Source organism: Antechinus flavipes, chromosome 1, assembly GCF_016432865.1.
Source record: "Antechinus flavipes isolate AdamAnt ecotype Samford, QLD, Australia chromosome 1, AdamAnt_v2, whole genome shotgun sequence".
Taxonomy (NCBI): Eukaryota; Metazoa; Chordata; class Mammalia; order Dasyuromorphia; family Dasyuridae; genus Antechinus; species Antechinus flavipes.
The window spans coordinates 213361108-213388590 of NC_067398.1; positions in this window are offsets into that span (position 1 = coordinate 213361108).

Genomic DNA, 27483 nt, shown 5'->3' on the forward strand with positions numbered 1-27483 from the left:
TAGAAAAGACATAAAATTGGTTAGTTAAAATATGATTTTTGGGTAGACATTGTGAATGGATCATATATATATAATTGAAGCTTTAATTTGTAGTATCACCTGATTTGGGGGGTATTAATGCTCACACTGAAAATTTTACAAATGGCTTTTGGGAGCAGTTTCAAGTTGGCTTCAACATACCACCTTGTTGGTACACACATTAATGAAATCACAGCTCCATCACAACAATGAAGTATTCATGAACTTGTCTTGGAATTGAACGGTGAGAAAAGAGCAACCTAGATTGAATTTGGGAAATTGGGCAGTGATTTTAAATTATTGCAATTTTCTCCCTGAAGCAAAACTCATCTTTCGAAGAAAAACAGCCTTCCAAGTTTGTGACCAAAGATGAACTAGAGATCATTATTGATCACAAAATAGAAAATTTTGATTATATCAAATTAAAAAGCATTTGTACAAACGAAACTAATGCAAACAAGATTAGAAGGGAAGCAACAAACTGGGAAAACATTTTTACAGTTAAAGGTTCTGATAAAGGCCTTATTTCCAAAATATATAGAGAATTGACTCTAATTTATAAGAAATCAAGCCATTCTCCAATTGATAAATGGTCAAAGGATATGAACAGACAATTTTCAGATGATGAAATTGAAACTATTTCCACCTCATATGAGTGTTCCAAATCATTGTTTATCAGAGAAATGCAAATTAAGACAACTCTGAGATACCACTACACACCTGTCAGACTGGCTAAGATGACAGGAAAAAAAATGATGAATGTTGGAGGGGATGCGGGAAAACTGGGATACTGATGCATTGTTGGTGGAGTTGTAAACAAATCCAACCATCCTGGAGAGCAATCTGGAATTATGCCCAAAAAGTTATCAAACTGTGCATACCCTTTGATCTAGCAGTTTTACTACTGGGCTTATACCCCAAAGAGATACTAAAGAAGGGAAAGGGACCTGTATCTATCAAAATGTTTGTGGCAGCCCTTTTTGTGGTGAATAGAAAGTGGAAAATGAATGGATGCCCATCAATTGGAGAATGGTTGGGTAAATTGTACTATATGAATGTTATGGAATATTATTGTTCTGTAAGAAATGACCAACAGGATGATTTCAGAGAGACTTGGAAAGACTTACATGAAGTGATGCTGAATGAAATGAGCAGAACCAGGAGATCATTATATAACTCAACAACAATACTGTATGAGGATGTATTCTGATGGAAGTAGATTTCTTCAACAAAGAGATCTAATTCAGTTCCAATTGATCAGTGATAGACAGAATCAGCTACACCCAGAGAAGGAACACTGGGAAATGAATGTAAACTGTTTGCATTTTTGTTTTACTTCTCAAGTTATTTTTACCTTCTGAATCCAATTCTTCCAGTGCAACAAGAGAACTGTTCGGTTCTACACACATATATTGTATCTAGGATATACTATAATTATTTAACATGTATAAGACTGCCTGGCATCTAGGGAAAGGGGTTGAAGGAGGAAAGAGAAAAGTCAGAACAGAAGTGAGTGCAAGGAATAATGTTATAAAAAATTACCCTGGCATGGGTTCTGTCAATAAAAAGTTATTTAAAAAATTTTAAAAAGAAAGAAAATAAGCTTGATATCCTCTATGAAATTAATAAATGTTTTGCCTTCAACACCCTTAAAAAATAGCCTTCCAGGCATGCTGTATGGTTCTAAGTCTTAGAACACCATAATAGCTAGGTCACCCAAAGGGAAATGGGAAAGCATATAGTGAGTGTAAGTATATTATCAATTATAAAGGAGAAAAAACATAAAGGATTTCTTCAGAGAGAGTTGATCAGAAAGGGAGGTGAGTTCGTCATATAGCAAAATCTAAGAATAACTGACTGGATTGAGCATTCTGTTAGTATTCCCATAATGTAAGTAGATATAGGAAAAGATCCTCCCTTTTTCCCTCAGCACATTAGAGAGATCCCTTTGGGAGATTTATGGAAGGATAAAAACAAGAATCAAAAAGGATGAGAAACAATGGTAGGATTGGTGCCAGAGGTGTGCTGATAAATGTTTAACAACCCCTCTAGAGGGAAAAAATGTATGCATGACACACTCTAAAGCTTAATTTGCATTATTAACATTTTCTCCATCATTTTCTTAAATTTGGATAATCTATGTAATAAGAAATGAAGCCTTAGTTTGTAGTATTTGCTAATTTTTGAAGTATTAATGCTCACACTGAAAATTTAACAAATGGCTTTTGGAAGCAGTTTCATGCTGATTTCAGCGTGCATCCTCATTGATATATACATTAATGAGATCACAGACCTATTGCAACAATGAAATATCCATATGTCACAATTCATTGAGTAAATTCCTCCCCTTCCTCCCATGTTATATGTGTATTTTCCTTCCAGTTTTTTGCTATCATAAATAATGATTTTGTGAAAAAAATTGTATAAAATAGGATTTTTATTTAAATTGTCTTTTTGGAGGTGAGACTGCTATATCAAAAAGCATGGCAAGTTAATTAAATTTTCTTTCACAATTCTAAATTCTTTTTCAGAATATTTGGATTAAATCCAAGCTCCATCAGAATTAACATTTTTCATCTTTTACCTCGTATCAATCTGATAGCTATGAAGTCATCTCTCAGAGTTGTTTTAATTTTTACTTCTTTTATTGTTAGTGATTTAAATTACTTTTTATATGTTATTGATAGTTTATATTTCTTCCCATATTTTTTTCTGAACTCTTAATTCTATTAATGCTTATAAAATTTTCAAACCTTTGTCCAGAGAAATTCTATTGAATAGTATTTTGTTGTAATGCTGCCATCTCTCCCAATTTTCCTTCCAGTCTGAGAATGTTTTGTTTTCTATTGATTTCATTCCTTTATTTAATTTTTTGGAGGCAACTTTCCCCATTTTGTGACTTTTGCTCACAATTTGTTTTGCTCTATTTCTACTGTTGTCTTGTTCTAATTCTCTCATCACAAATGATAACTTTTTCTTTAATGACAATGAATCTTTTTTCATTTTCTGGTTGCCATGTTTATTCTCTAATTTAATGTATCTTGAACTAGGTCCAGATTCACTTTTTGGGTAATTGTGAAGTTAATTTGTAATTTTATACCTCCAGTAACTTTTCTCCAGGATCTTATAGCCCATAATATTTGCTTGCTCATTTCTTTGCTCTTTTCTTTTCTTTAAAAATGTATGATATGCTTTAGTTATCAAAAATAGTTTAACTATGAAAAGATTACATGCATCATAAAGCGAATATCTGCCAGATGGATCTTAAATGTATTTCCCATAAATAATATTTCTTATTTTTTAGCTCACCTCACTCTGCATCATTTCATGCAAGTCTTTATAGATTTCTCTGAAACAGTATTTTTTCATCATTTCTTATAGCACAAATCAATTGTATTCATATACTATTAATTTTCAGCTACTCCCCAGTTGAAAGGTCCACCCTTAGTTTCTGATTCCCTACCCCACAAAAATTGCTGCTAAAGATGTTTTTGTACATGTGGATCTTGTCTTTAATCTTCAATCTTTCGGGGTTAAAAGTAAATATTATTTCAATAAAATATTTTCTTTAAATGCTATTATGTTTAAGAAGGAGGGAAAAGAGTTAAGTCAATCACGTAGTGAGAATGAGAGAGAAGAACATATAGCTTGAGTAGTATGTTGATACCTCCAAAATATTAAAATAATACATAAATAGCCTCAAATATCCTTAACAAGAGTTTCATGGAAAGATATAAGGGACAAGATGAAAGGGGATAGTATCTGCATCAGTAAGAAGAATCACTACTACACATCAGTGAAATCCCAATTCACTAAGGTATCAAAGTAAGAACATTTCAAATAAAAGTTCCTTATTTAAATTAATGCCATTTGCCAACCAAGTGTTTTAGACAAAAACTATCCTTGCTATGCATATATTAATCTTATTTGCCCCATAGTAAGGCTTATAGTCAACACTTGTTATTTTTCTATAAAAATGTCTATTTGGCATGTCTAATTTTTTTTAGATTTCTACCACATGAATACTTCAAGTTTGAAATTTCATGTTCACTTATAGCAGTGATTTGACACAAATTTCTTTTCTTCCACAGGGCAATCCCATTCCATAAAATTCAAGTAAATAAAAAGTGACACAATTTTTTTTGTATGTACTACTCTTGGTTTTAGTGAGAAAGCATAAAAGCATTTAGTTTGTAACACTAGATTGTTTTAGTCAATTGGCTGTTTTAATGATGTGCTAGTTAATGACATACATGATTCTTAGACTAGTCTACAAACATCAATTTAAATAACTGTTAGTACTATTAAATTGCTATCTTTGTCCAATGACCCACTAATTGGCAATCTAGTATAGGAAATGAACCACATTAATATTGATATTTTAATTATTAGTGAAACCATAAGTCATAAATAAGTTGTTGCTAAATGGAAGGATAGCTAATAAGCTCTTCTCAGAGGAACAAAGAAAGTTGTCTCCATTGTACATCTGAAGGCAACAAGAAATCATTTAATGGAACATTTGATTGTCTCATCTTAAACTACTCAAACAGACCACTATGAAAATAATTAGAGTTTATGCCCTAAACTCCATTTACAAAAAAAAATGAAATGGAGAAGTATCATGAAGAATTTAATAATATCCTAAAAATGTGCAAACATATATATTAATATCCAGTCTTAATATCCTGGATCTGACCATATTAGCACCCCTCTCCCCATTTAAATAAACTTGACTGTAGGACCAATTGCAAAGTCAAACTTCTGGAGTCAAATGTAAAAGCCATAGTTTGATATTCAAAATCCTTCTGACTATTCTAGTCTTTTGTACTATATTTCCCACAATGTTCTCTGCAATGCTGTGACACTGGCCGCCTTGCCATTCCTCAAACAAAACACTATATCTACAAATTCTATGCATTTTCAGAGGCTGTTCTTCATGCTTGGAATTTTCTTCCTCCTTATCTCCATCTCCTCCTGGCTTTCCTGGCTTCCTTCAAGTCCCAACTAAAATCATATGTACTAGCAGCCTTTTCTGATCTTCTTTAATGTGAGAGTTGGTCAGTTATTTTCAGTCATGTCTGATTCATTGTGACTCCATTTGGGGTCTTCTTGGCAAAGATATTGGAGTGATTTGCCATTTCCTTTTCCAGCTCATTTTACAGATGAGGAAACTGAGGTAATTAAGGTTAAGTGACTTGCCCTGGGTCACATAAGTAGTAAGTATATGAAGCCAAATTTGAACTCAGGTCCTGTTAATTTCAGGGTGAACACTCCATCCACTATGCTACCTAGCTAAATTGCTCATTGATGATCTTTACCTTTTCTTGTATGGTTTGTACATTGTTGTTGATATCATGATAGAGGAAAGAAATTATTATTTGATATAGAGATTATATAGACAAAAATATATTTTACCCAGATTGAATACTGAGTACCTTTTCTAAAAAGAATTCTATTACTCACTGTATGGGAGATCCCAGACATGAACTTATATAAGTGTGGGTTAAGAGATTTTCTTAGGTGAGGACAATAAACTAGAGAGCAAAACTTGACAAATCTATTTAGAGTCAGGGCACTTAGCACAAAATGAATCAATGCAATAGAAGTGTCAGAGAACCATGAGAGAGATCCCCTGGGGAATATATCATATAAATCAATACACTTAACAGTATTTTATTTTTTCCAATTACATGTAAAGATAGTTTTCAACATTCATTTTTGTAAAATTTAGATTTCAATTTTTGCTCATTTTCTTTCCAAGGCAGTAAGCAATCTGATATGTTATACACATACAATCATATTAAACGTATTTCCACATCAGTTATGTTGTGAAAGAAAAATAAGAACAAAAGGGAAAAACCATGAGAAGGAAAAACCAATAGCAAAAGTGAAACTGGAATGCTTTGATCTTCATTCAGATTCCATAGTTCTTTCTCTGGATGTGGATAGCATTTTCTATCATGAAGCTTTTTGAATTGTCTTGGATCCTTGCATTGCTGAAAATAGCGAAGTCTATCCATCAAACAATGTTGCTGTTATTACATACAATGTTCTCCTGATTCTGCTCATTTCACTCAGCATTTATGTAAGTCTTAAACGAGGTTTTTCTGAAATCTGCCCATTCATGAATTTTTTTTCCTCTTAATTTCCAATAGTATTTTATTTTCTATTTGGGAATCTCTCTGCCAAGGGAAAGAAAGGAACTATATGAACACAACTACAAAACACTTTCCAGACAAATAAAGATCTAATCAGTTGGAAAAATATCAAGTGCTCATGAGTAGGCCGAGTGAATATAATAAAAATGACAATACTACCTAAAATAATCTGCTTATTTAATGCCATACCACTCAAACTCCCAAGAAATTATTTTACAGAGCTACAAAGTTCATCTGGAAGAACAAAAGGTCAAGAATTTCAAGGGAATTAATGGAAAAAAATGCTAATGAAGGTGACCTAGCTGTGCCAGACCTAAAACTATGTTATAAAGCAACGGTCATCAAAACCATTTAGTATTGGCTAAGAAATAGAATAGTCAATCAGTGGAATAGATTAGATTCAAAGGAGAAAATAGTCAATGACTATAGTTATTTAGTGTTTGACAAACCCAAAGACCCCAACTTTTGGAATAAGAATTCACTATTTGACAAAAACTGCTGGAAAAACTGGAAACTAGTATGGCAGAAACTAGGCATTGACCCACACCTCACATCATATGCCAAGATAAGGTTGAAATGGGTTCATGATCTATACATAAAGAATGATACTATAAACAAATCAGAAGAACATAGGATAGTTTACTTCTCAGATCTGTGGAGGAGGAAGGAATTTGTGAACAAAGAAGAACTGAAGGTCGTTATTGATAACAAAATAGATAATTTTGATCATATTAAGTTTAAATGGTTTTATACAAACAAAAATAATGCAAATGTGATTAGAAAGGAAGCAATAAATTGGGAAAATATTTTTATATTTAAGGGTTCTGATAAAATCCTCATTTCTAAAATATATAGAAAATTGACTCAAATTTGTAAGAATTCAAACCATTCTCCAATTGATAAATGGTCAAAGGATATGAACAGACAATTTTCAGATGAAAAAATTGAAACAATTTCTAGTCATATGAAAAGGTGTTCTAAATCACTATTGATTAGAGAAGTGCAAAGTAAGAAAACTTTGAGATATTATTACACATTAGTCAGATTGACTAAGATGACAAGAAAAGATAATGACAAAAATATTGGAGGAGATGTGGGAAAATTGGGACACTAATACATTGTTGGTGGAATTATGAATGGATCTAGCCAGCCTGGAGAGCAATTTGGAACTATGCTCAAAAAGTTATTAAACTGGGCATATCCTTTGATCCAGCAGGATTTCTATTAGACCTATATCCCAAAGAGATCTTAAAGGAGGGAAAGGGACCCATATGTGCAAAAATCTTTGTGACAGTCCTTTTTGTAGTATCTAGAAACTGGAAACTAAATGGATGTCCATCATTTGGAGAATGGCTGAATAAGTTATGGTATGTGAATGTTATGGAATATTATTGTTCTGTAAGAAATGACCAGCAAGATGGTTTCAGAGAGGTCTGGAGAGAGTTACATGAACTCACGTTAAGTGAAATAAGCAGAACCAGGAAATCACTGTACACGGCAACAGCAAGATTATATGATAATCAATTCTGATGGACATGGCTCTTCTCAACAATGAGACGATTCACACTAGTTCCAATAATCTTGTGATGATGAGAACCATCTACACCCAGAGAGAAGACTGTGAGAACTGAAGATGAATCACAACACAGCATTTTCACTTCTTTTGTTATTGTTTGCTTGAATTTTATTTTCTTTCTCATTTTTTCTCCTTTTTGATTTGATTATTCTTGTGGAGCAAGCTAATTGCATAAATATGTATGCCTATATTGGATTTACATGTTTTTTTTTATCATGATTAACATATACTGGATTATTTATCATCTAGGAGAGGGGATGAAGGGAAGGGGGGAAATTAGAACACAAGGTTTTGCAAGGGTCAATGGTAAAAAAAATTATCCTTCAATGTGTTTTGAAAATAAAAAGCCTCAATAAAATAGTATTTTATTTTTCAAATGCATGTACATATAGTTTTCAACATGCATTTTTGTAAGACTTACAAAGTAATTTTTTAAAGGCTGATGTGGAATTTCACATATGGGGAGGAGTTTTGACTAGAAAAGAGAGTATGTGGAAACTAATAATATGAAATAAGATGTAAAAGATTGATAGATTGTAGAGATTTTTAAATAGAGTGAAGATTTTGTTTTTTATCCTAGAGGTAATAGGGAGTAGTTGAAAATTTTAGAGAAGAGAATTGGTTAACATTGTATTTTAAGAAAATTAACTTCATAATTCTGTGTAGAAAAAATTAGAGAGGTATTTTATGCATGCATTTGTTTTACATGGAATTTCTTTTTTTGCATTCTGGAATTTGTTAGTAATATACAAAAAGTCTACCAGTTATGCTCACTTACCTTGAGAAAAGTCTTGAAATATGGAAGAAGAGGTTTCCTATAAAAGGTTTCCAGGTCATTAAGTGGAGTTTTTATCAAGGATTTATAGAAAGACACAGACAGGAATTGCATAGGATGGAAAGAATTAGTAGATTTGCAATATAAACTACTAGAATTAATATTACAGATTATTTTAAATACACAATGTATATAATGGAAAGTATAGTAGCTATGTAAAACAGTGGATCATGTGCTGGCCCTGAAGTCAAGAAAATTTTTCTTCCTGGGCTCAAATCCAGCCTCAATGTGACCCTGGACAAGTCATTTAACCCTGTTTATCTCAGTTTCCTTGTCTATAATTGAACTGGAGAAGAAAATGGCAAATTGCTCCAGTATCTTTGCCAGGAAAACCCAAAAGGGATAATGAAGAGTGGAGCATGACTAAACAACAAAACAGAACACTAGCTCTGTAATCAGATGATCCCTGTTTAAATCCTACCTCCAATATTTACTATCTATATGACACTGAGCAAATCAGCCTCCTTGGACCCTAGTTTCCTTGTGTATAAATTGAAGGATTTTATTTAAATGAACTATGAACTATGAAGTTCCTCCATGATTCTAAATATTTAAAATATCCAATTAATGAATAGGGACAAAGCCCAGGAGCTTTTGAAGTCTAAGATTTAGATTCTAGGAGTTAAAGAGGTCAAACAGGAAAGCTAAGTCAGTAAATAGTCTATCAAAGCACAAAGGAGTGAAAAGGGCAATCAAGGAGCATTATTAACTCAACAAAACAAATACACAAAATAAAGCTAGAAGAATCAGTGTAGGGTGCAATTTTAGTTCACTGATTGCACCATACCAATGGCCAGCAGATACCTAGAAATTAGAAAATGAATATCTAGCACAGTAGAATATGCATAATATATATTTATTAAATAGTTTTGAATAAATAAATGATTTCTTAAGTCATTTTTATGGCATTAACTTTAAGAAAAATGGTAATTTTAAACTTTATGCTGAATTGTTATGGAATGAGCTATTCTGTCCAATTTAATAACCTGGTTAGTAAAGATTAGTCATATGCTACATAACTGTTTTCAAAAGATTACAAAATTCTTGTCTAACCACCAAGAAAAAGATGTATGGCATCTCTCAGATTGGCTAAGATGACAGGAAAAGATAATGATGAATGTTGGAGGGGATGTGGGAAAACTGGGACACTGATACATTGTTGGTGAAACTGTCAACGGATCCAACCTTTCTGGGGAGCAATTTGGAACTGTGCTCAAAAAGTTATCAAACTGTGCATACCCTTTGATCCAGCAGTGTTTCTACTGAGCTTATATCCCAAAGAGATCTTAAAGAAGGGACAGGGACCCACATGTGCAATAATGTTTGTGGCAGCCCTTTTTGTAGTAGCTAGAAATTGGAAACTGAATGGATGCCCCAAAATTGGAGAATGGCTGAATAAATTATGGTATATGAATGTTATGGAATATTATTGTTCTATAAGGAATTACCAGCAGGATGATTTCAGAAAGGCCTGACTTACATGAACTGATGCTGAGTGAAATGAGCAGAACTAAGAGATCATTGTATACAGCAACTGCAATATTATATGATGATCAATTCTGATGGAAATGGCTCTCTTCAACAATGAGGTGATTCAGAGCAGTTCCAATGGTCTTGTGATCAAAAGAACCATCTACATCCAGAAAGAGAAGTGTGGGAACTGAGTGTAGTTCATAACATAGTATTCTCACTCTTTCTGTTGTTGTTTGCTTGTATTTTATTTCCTTCATTTTCTTTCCTGGTTTGATTTGATTTTTTCTTTTACAGCAAGATAATTGTATAAATATGTATGCATATATTGGATATAACATATTTCTACCATGTTTAACATATATTGGACTACTAGCCATGTAGGGGAAGAAGGTGGGAGAAGGGGGGAATCCCTGAAACACAAGGTTTTGCAAGAGCTGATGTTGCAGAATTATCTATGCATATGCTATGAAAAATAAAAAGCTTTAATTTAAAAAAAAAAAAGAAAAAGAAAAAGACGTGTGATAGGCAAAGAGCCATTTCCTCACTCCCAAGATGCACAAAATGGCACAAAGGGTGCAAACACCATTGTAGTCAGTCATTGTGCCCAGCCAAGACTTGTTGATTGAATTATGCCTCTTCCCAGGCTTCTCACCTACCTTCTAGGTATAGGCTAGAATCACAGTTTTGTGAAAAGATAATGTATTTAGTTTTGAACATGTTGAGTTTGAAATATCTGTTAGTTACCTAATTCAAAATATCCAAAAGGTAAGGAAGTTGGTAAGGTAAGATTATATATAGCTCTGGAGAAAGGCCAGGACTAGGTACTGGGATTTATTAATACACTTTTAACAACTGGCTCTTCAAGGGAAGAAATAAACAGTTCATATACTTTGAAGTTGAATCTACATTAACATTTTTTTCTACTTAAGTCTAGACAGTCAACAAAACAGTAAATCAAACTGACTTGCAGGATTTGCTGATTTCTAAGGTATAAATGCTCACATGGAAAATTTTAGCTCTAACAATGTTTGGCTCTAGCACACTTCTGCCTGGATGTATGAATCTTCTGTATAGAGAAGATAATAAAACCTATAGATGCTGATGAGGACAGTGAAATAGAGATAAAGTGAGTTGGAAGAGAGTCCAAGGCCAGACCTTGGGATAGGTTAGTGAGCATTATAAGTTGGTGAACCAAGAAAATCTTACTTTTAACATTTACTATCTATATGACACTGTGCAGATCAGTCTCCTTTGATCCCAGTTTCCTTATGTATAAATTGAAGGGTTTGATTTCTGAAGTTCTTCCATGATTCTAAATATTTACACAAAGGGGATCAAGAAGAGATAATAGTGTCAAAAAAACTACTCAAAGAGGAAAGAGTATCTAGGAGGAGAAAAATATCAAGTATCAGAGGCAGCAGTGAGGTCAAAAAGGATGAGAATTGAGAAAAGGCCTTTATATTTGAAAACTAAGAGAACATTGATAACTTTAGAGAGAGCAATTTCAATTGAGTAATCAGGTTGGAAGCCAAATAACATAAGACATTAGAGCATAAAGATAGGAGTTCATTGATAACTTCTGAAAGACAAAGAATCCAATTTATCGTCAACTTTTTACTAAAAGAAGCAGTGTTCACTAAAAGTCTATTATCATTATTGTTAGTAAAGAGAGAACTTCACCTTCCTAAATGACTATCTAGTCTTACTTAAAAGAAAAAAACATTATAAAAACATTCACATTTTTTTTAATTATTCAGTGGTGTCTGACTCTGTGACTCCATTTGGGATTTTCTTGGCAAAGATACAGGAATGGTTTGTTATTTTCTTTTCCAACTCATTTTACAAAAGAGGCAACTGAGGTAAACAGGATCAGATAGCTACTAACTTGAACTTAGAAAGATGACTCTTCTTGATTCCAGGCCCAGTGCTCTATCCACTGAACCGCTTAGCTACCCCCACATTTTGAATTACTTTGACTCAATTTCCTGATTGAGGAAAAATCAGCCTCTTTAAGAGGACAGTCCTCATGAACCAACTTCATGAAGAGAAATCCTTACTCAAGCACCATTGCATGGAAGCTTATTTTCTTCTCTCTCTTTCTTCTTTCTCCTTCTTCCTCCTTCTCCTTCTTCTTCTTTCTTCTTCTTCCTTTTTCTTCTTCCTCTTCCTCTTCCTTTTTCTTCTTCTTCTTCTTCTTCTTCTTCTTCTTCTTCTTCTTCTTCTTCTTCTTCTTCTTCTTCTTCTTCTTCTTCTTCTTCTTCTTCTTCTTCTTCTTCTTCTTCTTCTCTTCTTCTTCTCTCCTCTCTGTGTCTCTCTGTCTCTGTTGCTTTTCAAATATACATACACACACATAGGATAAATAGAGTTTTGCCCTAAGAATGCCTAGGTTGGATTGGGGTGGTATCTTTCCTCCCAAAAGATACACAACTCTCTTTAATGTAAGAGTCTCCCTGTATTGACCACTATTTCTATACCTTGCTGTGGTCTTCAGTGATCTATAGCAGTGCAGAATAAACTTTCACTCCCATGATCTCATGACCATGGATACTTTCTCCATCAAACCCTATCAGGGTGAGAACTAGATTACTCCCTTCCCAGAATGACTAACTTGAAAGTAGTGTGGATAGGAAGGAAACAAACATTTATCAAGCAATTACTATGTGATAGGCCCTGTGCTTAATTACTTTACAAATATCTCATCTACTTCTCAGGACAATTCTGTGAGAAAAATGCTAGTATTATCCCCATTTTACAGTTGAGGAAATTGAGGCAAACAAATGTTAAATGATTTGCTTGGTGTCATAGAGGGAGAAGGTGTTTGAAGATGTAATTGAATTGGGTTTCCTGACTCAGGCCAAGAGGACCAACCACTGTGCAACCCAGCTGCTTCCTGGTAAGAAATGAGACTGTTCTCTGTGCCATTACCAAATAATCACACCTTCACCAATAATATTTTGCCCCTAGTTTTAGCTCCAATTTTAAACTTTATTGCTATTCACTTCTTTATTTCAAGTTTTGGGGGACTCCTTCTGTCATCATAATTCTTTTTTCTATTCCTAAACTATTAGTCAACTATAGAAGAACACAGTTGACCTAGTTCCCATTTTGTTAGCTAAAGACTTTGGCCTTCTTCATGGTAAAACATAATTCTTTTCTTCCTCCAACCTATTCCTTTTCTATTTAGAATTCTTTCACTCTATCTAATCCACATTCTCTGTTCCTCTATGAAACTAGGAATTTAAAACTGTTGCTAAATTCACCAATTTTAGTATTGACTTTAAATATATAATGGTTGGGAACAATTTTCATAAAATCAATCTATATTAATTGTAGGTCTTGGGACCATAGGAAAGTCACTTTACTTCTCTGAATATTTTCTAATCTGTAAAATGAGGATAATAAAATCTATCCCTTAGCTTACCAGGTTGTAATACTCAAATGATATAACATATGTAAAATACTCTGCAAACTTTAAAACACTACATAAATGTCAATTATCATCATCATTATTGTTATTATTATTATTAGTCCAGGGAATTCCTGCTGAGCTTTCATTCAATCATTTCCAATATTGGATTGCAGTACAGTTTCTCTTACATCACAACTTTCCCCATCATGGTTTTGATATATTGCGAGTTGGCACAATAAATTAAATGGGAATTTTTAAAATGTTATTTTAATAGTATATTATTTTACAATTACATGTAAAATGGTTTTCATGACTCATTTTTGAAAGATTTTTGAGTTCCAAAATTTTCCCCTCTCTCCCTTACCTCCTTCTTTCCCATGCTAGCAAGCAATTTGATAAAGGTTATACATGTACGTTCATTTTTAAGTGTACATTAATTTTTAACATATTTCCATATGAGTCTTATTGGAATAGAAAAATCAGAACAAAAGATAAAAACCATAAGAAAACAACAAATCAAAAGAAAAATGTGAAAATAGCATGTTTTAATTTGCATTTACTTTTTATAGTTTTCCAGATTTCTGAGGGAAACACAGCATCCTTAATTCCAGTGAGATAGAAGGAATAACTACACATTTTGAGATGACCCAAAATTATGAAAAGCTCACTATAATGCTGATACAACTTTCTCAATGAGGAAATTTAAGTAGTTTTCCAGATCCAAATTTTTCTCTTCTCAATTCATCTTTTAGATAACAAACTGATAATTCTTAATGTCTCAACATATCATTTTGCTATTTAAAAAACTCTATTGGTTTTAAGGTAAAGGACAAACACTTCACATTCTGACCAGCCTATCATTTCCAGGTTTACTGTACTTAGACCTATTCACGTTCTCCATGTCATAGACAAATTAAGCTTTGTGATCTTACCCACATATAACATTCTACTTCCAATCTCTATTCCTTTGGTCCTATCTTCTGAAGCTATATCAAATATGCCTGGAGTTAAGAGGAAGACATTTAGTAGCTGTGTGATCCTGAACAAGTCTCAACCCCAACTGCCTCAAAAGAAAGAGAGAGAGGCAGAGGAAAAGAGGAAAGAAGGGAGGGAGGAAGACAGGGAGGGAGGGAGGGAAGAAGGAAGAAGGAAGGAAGGGAAGGAGGAAGGAATAGAGGGAGGGAGGGAGGAAAGAAGAGAGGAAGGGGGAGGGAGGGAGGAAGGAGGAAGGAAAAGAGGGAGGGAGGAAAGGAAGAAGAAAGAGAGGGAGGGAGAGAGGGAAGAAGGAAGGAAGGAAGGAAGGAAGGAAGGAAGGAAGGAAGGAAGGAAGGAAGGAAGGAAGGAGGAAGGAAGGGAGGGAGGAAGAGAGGGAGGAAGGAAGGAAGGAAGGAAGGAAGGAAGGAAGGAAGGAAGGAAGGAAGGAAGGAAGGAAGGAAGGAAGGAAGGAAGAAGGAAGGGAGGAAGGGAGGGAGGAAGGGAGGAGGGAAGGAAGGAAGGCTGGGTTACATTTCCTTCCTTACCTGTTATGCTTTTGACATTTCGGACTTGGCAACCATTCTTCAACTGCCTTGTCACTCTGGACCTCTCTTTAATACTTAGGATCTTTTTACCCTAAAACATCCCTTTGCCATTCTCCCATTGATTTCCTTCCAGAGCTTTGATTTGGAAGCACTGATTCACTCACATCCTGGCTGTGTTTCAAACTCTAGATTTTGTTATCTATTCCTTCTCTAGTCCCTTCTTCCCTGCCCTTCTTCTTTTTAATTCCTTTCTGTGTGATGTCTTCCCCCAGGATAATGTAAACTCCTTGAGGACAGAAATTTTCTTGTTTTTAAATTGTATTTATATACTTGGTGTTTAGCACACAAGTAAGTACTTGATAATTGCTCATTGCCTCTTACATAATCCAGAAGTTAAACTTTCCCAATATTACTATGTATCAATGGTAGGAAGTGAATCCGCATCTTACTAGTTGTATGTGGGTCAGCTCTCTACTACATCTCAATTAGATTTCAGACAGTTCAGTTTAAACACTGTCAACCCAGATGATATAGTTCAAACACTATTATTTTCTTGTCAAAAATGAAGAAACTAAGCCTTAGAGAGGGCAAAAACCTGTTTAAGCTTACACCACTCTCAAACAAAGCTTTTAAATTTGCTCATCCTTGTCCTGAAATGTACTTTTTGTCATCGTCGTTGTTGCTTTTTAACACAGACTAATTCAGAGAGCATGGCCTCTCCTCTGAAAAGAATACTGAAATCTCAATAAAGCTGGGCTGACTCATTTTATAAAGACAGATATCTATCTACAACTAGCACTGAAAAATAGCACATTTTTTCATTATCTAAGAACAATTTTAGGCCATTAAAAAGAGTGAATATAATAAGATGATTAGAAGGTAATCCATTAGCAAGAAAGCTCATAAAATATATCTTATAAATTTAATCTTTAGCACTTCAAGAGGACTAGTTTCCCCCACATAAATAAAATAGAAATCACTGGTTTTTAGAGGCAATATAAACTTTGTCTTAAAAACACATTGTTATGTACTTATGTAATATGACAACTAATGAGATTATTGGTGGACCCACGGTGCAGTGAAGTGTTTTACTGTATACTGAAGTCATGCTAGATTTCACATAATAGTCTAAGAAGTGTTGCTATTTTCCTTGGATTTCATTGTAGGAACATTCTAGGGCATATGGCATCATCAGCTGATTCTAATGTGTCCATTAGTGCAGTCCCAATGGGAATTCTATATTATGCCTACAGAGAGATCACTTGAGAGATGGAAATAGCTCCAAGTGCATCTCTTTCACACCATCTTCCTTTCTTTCCTTTTTGGAGAAGAAGTCTGCTTTAAGAGCATGTAAAGCCTATAAGCCTTCCCTTCCTGGGGCAGAAGAGGATTAGGGAGGATGTTTTCTTCTACTGGTCTGTGCCCCATGCATCTTTGCTCAATATATTCACAGGGTTGTGTGAGCTTGAATGTTGTTGGCAGAGAGGGGAAACAGATCCATTACAAGGTAGTTTCTGTGTCTCTGTTGCACTCTATCCTCAGCTATGCTGAAGAATCTGTGTTTGATTTCCTATTTGTAATAAACCTTCATTGAGAGATGTATAGGCTTCTGTGATTGTCTGGGTAATCTCTTTCATACAGGTATCACTTCCTCTACCTACATGCATGTGGAAGAAAAATAGATCTGGCCAAGGTCCAAAGAATCAAGCTTTTATAGCTAAATAAACATAACTTTTATTGTTGTTCAGCTGTGACCAAAACTCTTCATGACCCCATTTAATGTTTTCTTGGCAAAGATCCTAAAATAATTTGTCATTTCCTTTTCCAGCTCATTTTACAGATGAAGAAACTGAGGCAAACAGTTAAGTGACTTCTCCAGGGTCAAACAGCTAGTGTCTGAGGCTGGATTTGCATTCAAGATTTTACTCTATCCACTGTGCCACCTAATTGCCCCAAAATAGACATAATATTGTGTAACTAATATCCTGATTTTGTGCAAAGTACAGACTATAGAAGTTTTGTTTTGTGGAGAATTTTGTATTGAGAGGCATTGTGGTATAGCAGTTAGAGGCAGGAAAATCCTCAGATACCACCTCTTACAAATAGTGTTTGATCAAATCACTTAAAATCTTAATATCCTCAGTCAGCTCTGTGAGTATATTTAATTTTTTAAAAATCACGAACTTAAACACAAACACTGCAATCTGTAAATACAGCTAAAAAGGAGGATTATATGTAAAACTGGTCACTATTTCATAGAATATTTTAGTAAGGTATATATTAAGTTTAATAAGGTAGTAAGAAAATTATTATTTGTTTGGATCCCTTTTTTAATCTTTTGTTTTCTTCTGTATGTTTTTAGTGCTTTATTGAAACTCTTTGGGGAAGTAATTTATTAGTAACCCCCCTAATGCTCTCTGTTGTAATGAAGATAAAAGACGATACCTTGTCCATACCTAAAAATATTAGTCTATTTCTGGACTTCTAATCTATCACTTTTCTTCCAAGAGGTGAGAGATATGCTTTATCATCAATCTCTAAGAATCTTCAGTTACAGAATAGTTGCTGATCTGCATTGTTAGAGGAAATTTTCCCTTTGGGAGTTTCTTAGACTCATGAAATCACAAGATCTGATTCAAAAACTATATTATTGCTTCAAATCTTGGAACACTATTATAATGAGGTTTACAGACATGAATATAACGAGCATGACCAAAGTGGAGCCAAAACTAGTCCTTTTTGTTGCATTATATTTCCCAGAATGCTTGGATCCAGAGAACAATCACTCATTGGGAGGAGTTCCCAAGGTTTTATTTCCTATGAAACTCTGTGGCTGCAGTGCTATATAATTTTGTCATGGGGAGACAATAGGAAAAGGATAAAGGGAGAAGGGTTTAAGTGAGGAAGCATATGAGACAGTAATTTATGGATTTCACACTCAGGAATTCTGGCATATTCCTGACACTCAATGGAACAAGGAAATAATGGTTTTCAAAGAAAGAAATGATCTACAACAGTATGATACTGACACAGAAACAGTGATGGCAAGGATATGTATAGAGAAGAATTCTATCATTTTCATTCCACTTTCAGAGAGAGATATTGCCAAAAGACCTTTCAGCATTTCTACATAAAAGACAATATTAAGAGCATGTGTTAGAGAATTGATGTTATTTAAAGAGCAAAGGATAACAAAGAAGATCTGGGTTCAAATTTTATTTCAAATGATTTTAATTGTAGGTCTAGTGATGGACTATATGTCTTTTAACTGAGGATCAGGTTAGCAAAGTTTGGAGAGAATTACCATCAAATTGACCAAGGTTCAGAAGCTTTATCCAGCCAGCTATAGAGTCATATGAGGGTTGTCATCTTCACTACTATGTGGCACAATAGACCTGAAGTCAAAAAGTTTTCAGTCATATCTGACTTTTTATGATCCCCATTTCTTAGCAAAGATACTGGAGTGGTTTGTCATTTCCTTCTTATTTTAAAAATGAGGAAACTGAGGCAGAGTGAAGTGATTTGTTCAGGGTCACACAGTTAATACATGCATGAGGCAAGATTTGACCCCAGGAAGATGTTTCTTTCTGACATCAGACCCAGACTCTATCTACTATACCACCTAGTTGTCCTGCCCAAAGTCATAAAGACCTGAGTTCAAATCCAGTCTTAGATACTAATTAGCTGTATGACTCTGGGAAATCACTTAATCTCTATGAACCTCAATTGTAAATGGGGATAATGATTGCACTCACCTCTCAAGATTGTTTTGAGAATAAAATCAGATAAAATGTAGAAAACATTTTGTAAACCTTAAAGTATTAGTTGCTATGATGATGATGATGAATACTCCAAAAAATTAAACTGCAGATACTTGAAGCATCCAGATAGAGTGATAACATTGGAGATAGGAAAATACAGGTTTGAATCCCACCCTAGATGCTAACTATGGGAACTTCTTTTTGAGCCTCAGTACTCTTATTTGTAAATACAGTGACAACAATAATACCTATCACACAAAGTTGTGAGAGTCAAATAGGCTTATTCTAGGAATCCAGACCCAGAGCTGAAATGGGCCTCAAAAATCATCTAGACCAATTATCTTATTTTACAGATGATGAAACCATGGCCCAAGGAGATTGACATTTCCAAGGTGACACAAGTAGTATCAGAGGTATAAGTTAAACCTGGGTCCTCAGATTCTCAAACCAATGTTCTTTCCATTACATCATGCTTAAAAGTCATATGAATGTTCACTATTATAAATTTTCCAGATCTAATATTCTATAATTCAATTTACTTTAATCTAATAAGCAATTTACCAGGTTGTGATTTATATACCCTTTTCTCTAGACACATCTCTCTGGACAGTACTGATATCTTCTGCCTGGATTTAGAATTTAGAATTCTAAGAATATGTAAATATGCATGCATGTAACTCTATATATGTATATATAAATATATGTATATGTAAGTGAGTCTGGGTGGGAGTGAATGTGTGTGTGTGTGTGTGTATACATGTATATACATATGTATAGTCTGTGTATCTGTGTGTATGTATATATCTATATCTATATCTATATCTATATACATAAATATACCTGTGCTTAACTGTGGGATGCTTGGAGGAAATGGGGGGATTGAAAGGGGAAAAAAAGAAAAAAGTTTAAAAAGTACACAGTGGAGAACAAAAGAACAACCTACAAGGAAGCAAAGAAAAGATGGAAATTCATGAATATATAATTTCTTCTATTATTATATGTACTTTCTTGAAATGAAAACTTAGTTATGTATTTTGAATTCTCCTTGATGTTCCACTGGGAACATGACAATATTCTGTTTTTGTTTTGTTTTCCTTTCTTGTTTTTCTTTTTTGTATTGTTTTTTTCTTATTTTATATTTAGTGCAATAAATAAAAAAGAATGAAATTTGATGTTGTTCAGTCTTTTCATTTGTGACCCCCATTTGGGGTTTTCTTAGCATAGATACTGGAATGGTTTATCATTTCCTTCTCCAGCTCATTTTGTAGATTAACTGAGAGTAAAGTGACTTGCCCAGGGTGATACAGATAGTAAATGTCTGAGGCTGTATTTGAACTCATGAAGATGAATCTTCCTGATTCTAAGCAAAATGCTTTAGTCACTGCTCCAGTGAGCCATATTAATGAAATTTGCTTAAATTATTTACAAAGTCATGGAATCTGAGAACTGGAGAGAATTTCATTCAACGTCTATCGTCCAAATCATTCCCAGAAGAAATCTCCATAATAGAGATGACAAGTGGTCATCTGGCTTCCACTTAAAGACCTTCAAACACCCACCATCTCTCAAAGTAGCTCAATCCACTTTGGGATTAATCATTAGGAAGAATTTCCTGAAAAGATTTCCTGACAACTAGATTTGTCTCTTTGGTAGATTTGCTCCTGGTTCTGCCCTCTGGGGCCAATCAGAATAAATCTAATCCCTTTTCTATATGATAGATAGATAGATCTTTGAATTCTTGAAGGCAGTGGTCATGTTTTGCTGAGTTTTCTCTAGGCTAAACAAGCTTTCAACCCGTCCCCACAGGATATAAACTCAAGGCTTTCTGTCACACTGGTTGCCTTCCTCTGGATCCTCTCTAGTTTATCAATATCCTTCTTTATACTGTGGTTCTTAGAACTGAACATAATAGTGCCTTAATTTTACAGATGCAGAAACAGACTGAGAGTTGACTGTTATTGTTTCAGTTGTATCATTTCTCAGTCATGTCCAACTTGGGACCCCATTTTGAGGTTTTTCTGGCAGAGATACTGGAGTAGTTTGCAATTTCCTTCTCTAGGTCATTTTACAGATGAGAAAACTGAAATAAACATAATTAAGTGCCTTGGACTTACACACAGCTAATAAGTGTCAGAAGTCAGATTTGAACTCAGGAAGATGAGTGCTCAATCTACTGTGTCACCTAGCTGCCCAGGTTGACTTTTACGATATTGAAAAAATTGAAGCTGTTTAATGAGTACCCCACATTCCCATTCTTTTACTTTTCAAAATCCTTTGACATGATCTCCCACTTTCTCCTCTTGTTGGCTAGTTTTTGACAAGAGATGACCTTTCTTCTTGGCAAGGCCATCCCCTCTAAATTTGCACTTGATGCCATCTCTATTTTGCCCCCAGCAGGTTGCTTCTTTTATTCTTCTCCCACCTCAAATCTTCAGTCTCTGGATTGAACTATTAGCTGGCTCTCTTCCTGTTTCAAAGATGTCCAAGTCTTTTCCATCCTTAAAGAAATTTTAATTAGACCCTATCATCCCCTCAGATTAATGTGCTATATCTCTCCTCACTTTATTAGACAAACTCCTAGGAAAAAACTATCTGTATTTGCTGCCTTTATTTCCTTTCTTTAACTGATGGCTCATTCTTCAATCTTTTTTTTTAAATAATTTATTTTATTCTGAATTTATCATAGTACAGTACATAAAAAAGATAGTTGCACATGAAATTGCAAATTTATGAAGCACAACTTGCTATTTTTTTCAAATGTACAATAAAATTATCATGTAAATTTCTTTTTTTTTTCTTCCCTTCCTCAATCTTAAAGATTATTATCATTAGGCAGGAATAGGGGTATACACACATACATATATACATATAATTATTCTATACATACTTCTATTTATAAGTTCTTTCTCTGAATGTAGATAGCATCTTTCTTTGTATATCCTTTCTAGTTAATTTGAGTATTTATAATAGTCAAAATAACTTTATTCACTCAAAGTTGTTCTTACAACAATATTGCTATCATTGGATACAATGTTTTCTTGGTTTTGCTCATTTCACTCTTCATTATTTCACACAAATGTTTCTATGTTTTTCATTCGCTCTTCATCTTTTATAATCTAGCTTCCAATCCCATCAATCAACTATAACTGCTCTTTCCAAAATTACCAATGAAATCGTAATTGCCAGATCCAATAGTTTTGTTTTTTTTTTTCTCAGTTCTCATCCTCCTTGACATATCTGCGGCATTTGACATTTTTGGCTACTCTTTCTCCTGGATACTGTCTCAACTCTGGGTTTTCCTGAAATTTCTTTCCTGAAACTTCTTGAATCCACATCTCTTCTTCAGTCTCCTTTGTTATTTTGTCATCCATAACATGCTTCTAACTATGGGTATTTTCAGAGGATCTGTGCCAGGCTCTTTTCTCTTCTCCCTCTAGTCTATTTCACTTGATTTTCATCAGCTTCTATGGGTTTTTAATTATCCCTATGCAAATAAGTATCAGATCTAAATATAAAGCTCCAGGCTCTCCTGGAGGTTTAACCAATCACCTATTGAGAATTTTACACTGAAGATCATAGAGACATATCAAAATTTACTATTTCCAAATCTGAGCTCATTATTTTTCTCCCCAGATTCTCCTCTTTTCCCAAAATTTCCTATTTGTGTTGAAGGCATCACTATCTCTCTAGTCTCCCAGGTTTGCAATTTCAGGATTATTATGGATTCCTCCCTCTCCTTCACCCAACAAATCCAATCAGTTTCCAAATCTGTTCATTTCTACCCCAACAATATCTCCTACATCAGACTTCTCTTCACTCACAAATTTTTTTTAAATTTACTTTTCTAAAATTAAAAAAATATTTTTCTAAAGTAATTTTCCTTAAGTATACATCTGGTGGTGTGATTCTCTTTCTCAATCAACTTCAGAGGATTCCTATTGCCTCAAGGATAAAATATGAATTCCTTTGTTTAGTTTTTAAAACTAGTTTTTAAAGTTTTTACAACCTGTTCCAATCTCTCTCTCTTCTGTCACTGGACATAGTTCCCCCTCCTACACCATGATATCTCGTTCCTTACTTGGAACACTGATTCTTCTATTTCTATGTCTTTGAACTGCCCAACCTGCCTGTAATGTACTCTCTCCTTATTTCTATCTCCAAGAGACTCACTTTTTCTTTATGATGCATCTAATACTATCTTCTGCATAGGGTCTTACTTGATTTTTCCATCTGCTAGTGCCCTCCTTCCCAAAGTATTATTTAACTATTTTGTGTATATATTTGTATTTATGCTATATGCATTATCCCCAAAGTCTTGGAGAAATTTTAAGATATTTGAAACTATAAAAGCTTCAAACTGTCCTAAAGACTTTTGGGATACACTGTATATTTATATATGCATCTGTCTTCTGCATTAGAATGTAAGCTCCTTCAAAGTAGAAATTGTTTTATTCTTTGTACTTACCTGCTCAGTCCCTAGCATAGTACATGATGCATAATAAGCACTTAATCAATGCTTATTGATTGATTGCCCAAAATCATATTGGCAGACAAAGGCAAGATTTTATCTTCTTAAAATAGGAGCTTGGTACTGGTGATTATAGTTAGAACTGCAGTAAAATGGCAAAATAAGGCTGGCACAGGAAATGTTCCATTTCCTAACCCTCATGGCAAAACCAGCCAGTATATAAAAGTATGGAGAATTGTTGGGAGAATTCGTGACTTTAAAACTGAAAAATATTTGAAGTGAAATATCTAGTTCAAGTCTCAGCCAATTCATTTGAAATATTTAGTAGAAAGAGACTCCCTCCAATGCAATTAAAATCCAGGTTCTCAATGTTAACACAGCTTTTCTAATGCCTCCTGGAAATGACTAGCACTAATGGAAGAAAGAGGCCACAGGGAAGATTAGAACTGTGTAGGGGAACTCATTTTCTAAAATACTTGGGTTGCTATTTCCTCTGCTCTTGAAGAGACTTCCTTTTGCAAATTTTTACAGGCTTGAGGCAGAAAAAAGACTCCATGTTGAGTTTTCCTTCTGAGCAGCTAGAGGAAAGAAAATGGGAGGAGGGGATTGGGCAGGGAATGAACAGGGTGAAGCAAAATGAAAACTGGGACTACTCTTGGAGAATTATGGGACCCATACAGAGCATTAGAGCTTTGAAAACCTAGAGCACATGAGGAACAGTGCAGTAGAAACGGAGCCGCCCAGAGAATATTTGAGTCTGATGAGATGAGTCTCCCATGAGCCACAGCTGAGATGAGGCCAGCTGGAAGCATGTCATCCTAGAGCAAGCAGCACTCCCTCAAAACATTTGCTGAGGCAAACCTTGGCAATTTTCAAAAACCTGTGAAACTCTACGCTTATTTCCTCAGAATGGCTGCCGAGGAAATCTCAAGTTCTACAATTTTCCAAATTCTTTCTACCAGCTGGCAGTGGTGGTGAGGGAAAGGAGAGTCCATTTTGTACAGCAGTCTCCTTATGGCTTACTATGCAAGCTCTTCTTTACAAGTATGTTTTGTTTAGCTATGCTATCATTTGATGGTTGTCTTACAATAATTCAATAAATCACATAGCCATGGCGGGGAGGAGGGGAGACTAAATTGTATGACTCAGAAGTGTGGATCCTCCCAAAATAGCGATAGGATTTGACAGCAGAGAAGATAGAGATTATTCTATTTTTGTCATTTCTTCACATATTCAGATCCTAGATTTGTAAAGAACCTGGGGCCTGAAGTAACTGCCACCTAAGGGAAAGAGTGGGTTGCTTCAAGGGAAGGTAGGCTACTTCAGTGTAGTCAAAGCACCATCTGGTGAGCACCATAAAGTAGAACTGTAAGCATTGGTAAAAACTGGGTCACAAGCATTGTCCTCCCCTTTGTGGTCATTTGATTAGTGGCCCAAGAGATAGCACCACCAAATGGAAAAATTATGTCCAACATACACATAAAATTATCCAATCAAATAATTAATTAAGGAGTAGGTACAAGAAAGCAAATAACAGGTACACACCTAGTTCAACCATATTTCCTGTCATATTGACAACAATATAATAACAATGATAAACATTTATATAGTGCTTTAAGATTTTCAAAGTACTTTGAAGATATCACATTTTAACTTCACAACAACTCTGGGAGGTAGGTGCTATTACTATTTCCCTTTTTACAGAAGGGTAAACTGAAGTAGATGAAAAACTTGCTCAGGGTCACCCAGCTGAAGGTAGGATTTGAACTCAGATTTTCCCAACTTCAAGTATAGTGCTCTATCTTCTGCATTACTAAGCATTAAAAATAATCCATTCATCCATTCACATCCTAGGATGGAAGTGGGCTGCAAGCATTGTTCCACAATGAGGCGATAATTTCCTAATTACTTTTCTTTCCAAGCATGTGTCTGTTTTAGACTTCCCCATTTCTGACAACAGTACTACCATTTACCTAGGTTCATAAATTTGATGTCATTTTTTACTCCTCTCTCTCTCTCTCTCTCTCTCATACCTCACCAGTCAACAAATCTTGTCAATTCTAACTCTATTGTATCTTTCCTGCTGATCCAGTGCATTTTCACTGACATCTCTGTAGTCTGGGCTTCTCATTGCCTCTAAAATGGGCTGTTGTAATAACTTCCTAACAAATTTCCATGGCTCTTGTATCCCTGATCAGTCCTACCTAGGTTCAATCTATTCCTACCTAGGTTCAATCTATTCCTGCTTATCTGAATTGCATCAGGTAAGCTTCCTTCTAGTAGCTTCAAATTAAAACAAGATTTTTGGGACACTTTTTTGTAAAAATAAATACAAATATATTTGGTTTTTATTATTTTTCTTTTCTTCTATTGTGTTTGATTCTTTACAACCTCATATGGGTTTTTTTTAGCAAAGATCCTGGAGTGGTTTGTCATTTCCTTCTCCAATTTATTTTATAGATAAGGAAACTTAGGCAAACAAGGTAAAGTAACTTGTCTAGAGTCCCACAGCTAGTAAGTGTCTGAGGACAGATTTGAACTCAGGAAGATGAGTCTTCCTGACTCTATCTACTGTGTCACATAACTGATCTTACAAACATATATAGTATTATATCCAAGGTAGTTTTGGAGGGATGGTACCAATAGATGGGAAAATCAGGAAAGGCTTCATGCAGAAGATGATGCTTGAGCTGTTCTTAAAGGACACCACTGCCAAATTCCCTTTATAAGCACCAATTCCTTCTAGCCACAAATAGCTTCTAATTGATCACTCCTCTCCACGGTTATCAATGACATCTTTATATCAAAATCCAATTGACTTTTTCTCCTCTGACAATGTTTGATGCTATTAATTACCCCTTTCATTATGGATACTCTCTCCTCTCTGAAATTTTGGGTTTTTCTATATATTTGTCTGTCTGTCTATCTGCACAGCGTCCTTTGTGGGATCAGCAACTGTGTCTTATTCTCTATGTGTGGATGTATCCTACTATTTGCTCTGGTCCTTCTCTTCCAGAGAGCTTTAGTAGGAATTCTTAACCTTTTTTTTTTTTTTTGGTATCATATACCCCTTTGGCAGTTAGGAATGGCATCATTCCTCAGAATGATGTTTTTAAATGCATAAAATTTTTAAGAAAACATAGAATTAATTCGGTGTCTCCCTAATGGCTCTAGGACAAAAGAAAAACTAATGCTTTCCCTTTTCATAAGTCTTTTTTATTCCTCCAATAATTATCTCAAGTGTTACCTCCTAGAAAACTTCCTTCATTCTCCCATTTGTTTGTATCCACTCTCACTGTACCTAAAAATAACTTTTGTTTATGTATCTTATATTTATATATGTGTCTACATTTGTATCCATCTACTAGATTGTAAACTCTTCAAAGACAGGGACTGCCTTTTTCCTTAATTTCCATCCCAGGTTCAATGCACAGTACCGATCTTGTAGATTTACAAAGTGCCTTATATATATTATCTCATTTGATCTTCACAACAATGTGGGAAGAAGGTGCTATTATTATCCCCATTTTACAAATAAGAAAACAGACACTAAGAGATTGACTTATTTAGAATCACATAGCTAATAAGTCTCTGAGGTGGGATTTGAACTCAGATTATGCCGAGTTCAAAATGGCTGGTCACAGATAGAGCACCAGTCCTGAAATCAGGAGGCCTGAGTTCAAATGCGGCTTCAGATACTTAATACTTACTAGCTGTGTGACCTTGGGCAAGTCAGTTAATCCCAGTTGCCTCAGCTAAAAATAAATTTAATTTTTAAAAAATTGTAAATGGCTAGTCTTTGGCTCTGTAAAACCACTTATACACCAGCCTTCCTACTTCCTAGAAATTATTCAGAAACAGTTAACTTTTCCCTTTGCCAGCAACTCTTACAATGAGGAGAGTTATTCCTGATACAGATAATTCAAAGAAGAAAGGAATCACATGTTGGCTGTCAAGATCAGAGAAGGCTTCATGGAGGAGGGAGCATTAGAATTTTAAAGAATGAATAAAATTTCAAGTGAAGAATAGCTAAACAAACTGTGAAACATGAATGTAATGGAGCATTATTGTGCTATAAGAAATGATATATGTTATAAATACACAGAAGCCTGGAAAGATCTGTATTAACTAATATAGGATGATATAAGCAGAGTGAAGAAAATAATATCTACAAGTATTTACAACAATGTAATTCAAATGTATACCAAATATAAATAATGTATACCAAAAAGAAATCAAAAGGAAATGTTAACAAAATTATAAAG